The sequence below is a fragment of the Colobus angolensis genome, unplaced genomic scaffold (genome assembly GCF_000951035.1).
Source record: "Colobus angolensis palliatus isolate OR3802 unplaced genomic scaffold, Cang.pa_1.0 Scaffold209, whole genome shotgun sequence".
NCBI classification, from domain to species: domain Eukaryota; kingdom Metazoa; phylum Chordata; class Mammalia; order Primates; family Cercopithecidae; genus Colobus; species Colobus angolensis.
This window is the reverse complement of record NW_012115255.1, coordinates 465874-470951: the sequence shown is the minus strand read 5'-3', so window position 1 is coordinate 470951 and position 5078 is coordinate 465874. Positions and strand designations below refer to the sequence as shown.

At 56.9% G+C, this 5078-nt stretch overlaps 1 pseudogene; it reads left to right on the top strand.

Annotated features, from left to right (window-relative positions):
* Nucleotides 1-5078, top strand: part of LOC105512046 — a 17119-nt pseudogene that overhangs the window by 1196 nt on the left and 10845 nt on the right.

Below are 5078 nucleotides of genomic sequence, written 5' to 3'. Positions count from 1 at the left end.
GAGGTGAGTGGAGAACTAGGTCTGTAGGAGGTGAGTGGAGAACTAGGGCGTGTTTGGGGGACTGGGTTGTCCGACGTCGAGCCCCTCGGGAAAGGTTTGGCCCAAACTGTGCTGGGGCATGTCCTCTAGGGGTCAGCCTGGACCTCAGTCTCTAGTCTCCCTACCTTTACCTCCCTACCTTCAGTCCCTGGACCGACCCTGGTCTCCCTTCCTTCACCCTCTTGATGCCTCTCTGGGTCTGACTTGCCTGTGTACCATGGGTCAGAGCCCACCACTTCCCAGGCCTCCCAGTGCTTCCCTGGACGGATTCTGGGATGATTCACTGCTGACTGCCCTGCTAGGGTGTCAGATCCCCCTGCAACCCTCCAACTCAGCTCTGCCCTGAAGCACCCATTGTGGGCTCCCAACCGTCACTGTCTCCAGGATCAAGGGCTGGAAACTTCACCTGCCTCACCACAACATTCTCAGGATCGATTGCCACTGGTCTGTCCCAGAGCTGGGCCAGGGCTCCAGCCCCGGGCTCCTCTTCACCAGGTGAGGGTGGAGGGCCCCAGGATGGCAGCAGCTACACCAGGACAGTGTAGCAGCCCCATGCTGCTGACACTTGCCGTTTCTAGCGATAGGGCTCCTGGTGGCACACGTAAGTGCATATCGTGGGTCAGTGAGTGCACTGTAGTGCTGCCGCCCGAGGCAGTGCTCCTGCTATCCAACAATTTCATCATCACTTTCCAGCACTGCGTGTCTGGGAGGGAGCAGGTCAGCCTGGTGGAGCTGCAGTACCTGCCCTGGAGACACGGTGAGTATCAGCTATAGACCTGGGGCAGGGCCCCTTGCCAAGAACATCCTGGCTGCTTGAGGGCTGGGATCAGGGCCCTGCAACCTATGACCCCTGTGGCCCAGTGAGTGTTCTCGGTCCTTGCCAAGTGAGATCCAGGGCTGGGGGCAGGCTTGGACCCTGGGAGGGGAGGGTCCACATGGTTACTGCAAGGGCAGGGTTTTGGCAGAAAATAAAGATGCAGGGCTGCTAGTTGGGGCAGGGGCTGGCATTTGAGTCATGTGAAGTGTACTTCAGTCATAGCAGGAAAGACTCCAGTAAGATGCTGGGAAGAACTTCCAGCGGCAGACTGTGAAGGAAAGGGAAAGCAATATTTAGAAACCACGTACTGTAGCTGCAGAGGCCAGAGGAAGTCATGGCTGTCCGGTCCCGCCTGGGGCTTTTCTGTTCGTCTCCCATTGAGGTGCCTGGTCTGAGAGGGCCTTGACCATGCCCCTTGGGAATCTTTCAGATCCCCAGTCTTGGATGTGCTGACTGACACACCAGACCCATGGGGCTTCAACCTTACGTAGTTTCACTCTGTTCCAGTGAAGCTGGACCCACTCTCTGATTTGCAGAGCAATGTCAGCTCTGGCCACTGCATCTTGACCTGGAGCATCAGTCCTGCCTTGGAGCTGATGACCACACTTCTCAGCTATGAGCTGGGCTTCAAGAGGCAGGAAGAGGCCTGGGAGGTAACACTTTGACTGGCTTCCCCTGGGGTCCTCTCTCCTGGGAGCAGCAGTCCAGGACAGACTCCCCATTCTAAATAAGGAGATGTCAACTTGGAGTGATGAGGAGGGGAGGAACTGGAGCCAGGTGTGTGTGTGAACACACATGCTGACATGAACATGTGTGTGCTTCGTGTGTGTGTACGGGAGTAGGGTGAGTGTGCCTGTGTCTCTGTGTGTGTGTGCACATAAGTGTGGTGAGTGTGCATGTATGTGTTTATGTGTGCACACGTGTGCACTGAGGCTGCTCATAGCCCCTGGGCCCTTCCTGCCCACAGGCCCTCTGATCCCACCCTGGGGGCGGCCAGGCAGCACCTTTGTTGCTGTGTCTGTCTTTCTCCTGCTGACTGGCCTGACCTACCTCCTGTTCAAGCCGTCACCCAGGTAGGTAGCTGATGTGTGTGTGTGTGTACATGTGTGAGTGGGTAAGAGTGTACATGCTAGTGTATGTGTGCAGATGTGTCACTGTGTGCATGTGTGAGTGTGTGGTGGGTAGGCTGTCAAGGGCCACCCTTGTCTGGTTCCTCCCCTCCTCTCTCCACTGTCTGGTCCTGGATGGAGTGGGCTTTTCAAGTCTCCACTCTGGGCCAGAAGAGGGTTCTCAAGTTGCCAGGGAGAGAAGGGAAGGGAGATCTGTGGCAGAGGCCGAAGACAAGGGCAGCTGGGTCCCGACCAGACCCAGAGTCACTGAGATCAAGAGCTGGAGGTCCTAGTTTTCTGCCTCTGGAGGAACTTGGTTTGTTCCTTTGTTCACACGTTCTATGAAAGTACAGTTGAGGCATCTGGTGTGCACAGGACCCTGTTCTCACCCTGGCAGGTGCCTTAGACAACAAGATGGACGAAGGCCCTCCTTCAATAAACCGTCATGCCTCGTGTACCACATATCAGGTTACAAGAGGGGGTGCAGGGGCCATGTCAGGCAGCGGATGTGAGGAAGAGGATGTGGGGAGAGGGGTGCTCGGTGGGGCTAAGCGGGAGGGTGCTTGGCTTCTCCTTGGAGCAAAGGAAAGTGTGAAACTGTGTGACACGACCTAATTTATGCTTTGAGGAATGGATTGCTGGGACAAGGGGACAGGGGGGACCTGCTGGGGACGAATGGGGGCCAGCAGGGTGTCCACAGGGAGATGATTTGGCATGAGCCAGTGAAAGAAGTGGAGATAGAGGCCGGGCGCGGTGGCTCAAGCCTGTAATCCCAGCACTTTGGGAGGCCGAGACGGGCGGATCACGAGGTCAGGAGATCAAGACCATCCTGGCTAACATGGTGAAACCCCGTCTCTACTAAAAATACAAAAAACTAGCCGGGCGAGGTGGCGGCCGCCTGTAGTCCCAGCTACTCGGAGGCTGAGGCAGGAGAATGGCGTAAACCCGGGAGGCGGAGCTTGCAGTGAGCTGAGATCCGGCCACTGTACTGCAGCCTGGGCGACAGAGCAAGACTTCGTCTCAAAAAAAAAAAAAAAAAAAAAAAGAAGTGGAGATAGAGCAAAGTGGAGGGAACTGCAGGGTCTCAGCGGGAGAAATAGAGGGGACATGTGACTGGATGAGATATGAGTGTGGTGACCCCTGAGGTGGGGAAATGGGGGACACACTTGCAGGGAGGTTGGGGAGGTCTATTTGCACCTGTTGGGTTGGAGCCCCAGGTGACATCCTTGTGAGAGGGTCAGTGGATCTTTGGCAAAAAGTCTGGTGCTCGAGGAGACCCTGGGTAGGTTGGGAGCCACAGACCTGCTGATGTCAAAGACGAGGTTCCTGGAGGTGCTGGCTCCCTGTGCGGGCTGAGGACCCGGCTGGTAACTCCCCGTTCTGAACCCACCATTGGCGCTCGCGCTGTCAAGGACACCTGCCTCGGTAGAAATCAGTTCTGTGAGGCCGTTAGGCAAGGAGGCCCAGTTGGGTCCTGCCCTGAGAGTGGGTTGGAATGTGATGAGACGGGAGAGAGGCAGTGGCAGGGACGAGGTGGGCGGGCCTCCTGCTGATGGAAGGAAGCTCAGCCTCTGCAGTGACCTCAGGCCACCTGGGTCCCCACAGGCCTCTGACTGGCCTCTGCTGGCCTCAGGTGAAGGGAACCTTCTAGCAGAACGTGCCCTCTCCAGCGGCGTTCTTCCGGCCCCTCTACGGTGTGCACGATGGGAACTTCCAGGTGTGCGCAGAGACCATGGCGGGGCGTCGGGGGCAGGTGTTGCCCAGAGCTCCGGCCTGCCCGAGATGTTGGCTTCCATGAGGGTTGGCGGCCAGTATGGGAGCCTTGTCAGTGCTTGGAGCCTTTTCTGTATATTCAGTGTATTTCAATCTATACGCTGTATCTCAAATGGGGAAAAACTAGCTTTATTCTCATGTCTTTTTGTTCTCATGCCTCCAGTTCCACTGTTGATGGAAAAATGTAAATTTCTCATGACTTACCTCTGTCTCCTCTGGTTTGCCGCTGTCTGCACGCACCATGTGCCTCACCTCCTCCTTCTGCGAATGTGTCTGTCCTGTGGCCGTGGGGAAGGGTCTGTGGTGTGTGGGCTGCCCGCGGGGCTCTCACTGCCTCTGGGCTCCTGCTCTGCCTTGTCCCCTGGTCCCCGCAGATTTCATGCTGGCACCACAGCTGAGGAGTGGGCTCTGCACTTCCCCCTCTGTGGCCCTGTTGGGCTCCCACAGCCCAGGGACCAGTGAGCAACTTGGGGGTTGCATCAGGCCCTCCCCTCCCTGCTGGGCTGGCGGTTCATGCCCCTGGGTGGGAGGAGCGGGAGAGGGAGGACTCCAGTGAGTGGTCTCTGGTTTTTCCCCTCAGACTCCTCACTTTGGACAAAGGACAAGAAGCAGTGAGGGCCCCTCCCTGGGTTCTGGGCCAAACTGACCCCTCTTCTCCAGGATCTTCCCTCCCTGTGCCCTAGGGCATCCCTGGGCCCTGTGCAGCAAGGATGTCCCCTCCACACCACGGCTCCAGCTGACTATGCAGAAAAATCCTTTTCTCTCTCAGTGAGGAGCCTAGTTTTCAATATTTTTGTCCAAATATTCAATTTGAACCATAAACTGGGCACGTAACTCTTGGCAGAGTCCCCCTCTCTCCCCAGGGTGGTAGGTGTGGCTGTTAAGAGCCTGGGCAGCCGAGGACAAGGCTGAGCAGGGCACAGACTGTGATTGTCCCTGGATTGTCATCCTGTTGCAGGCACCAGCCCTTCCCTAGAGAACAAGGGCACCTGCCAGGGGTTATTTAGACCCTCTGCTGGGGACCTGGTGCTGTAGGTTGGTCTCCAGGGAGCAGTGCAGTGATGGAGGGTGTGGTGTGTGTGGTGCATGGGATGGAGGCTCCTGGTCCCACCAAGGGAACAGCTTCCTTTTGGAGGCGGGGGCCTCCTGTGACCCCACAGAAAGATCCAGGTCTGCCAGCCTTAGTCCAGTGATTTGAAAGTCACCAGTCCTGACAGCAACTCGTGTGTGTGTCTGTGTGTCTGTGTGTGTGTCTGTGTGTGTGTGTGTGTCTGTGTGTGTCTGTGTGTGTCTGTGTGTGTGTGTCTGGGTGTCTGTGTGTGTGTGTGTCTGTGTGTGTG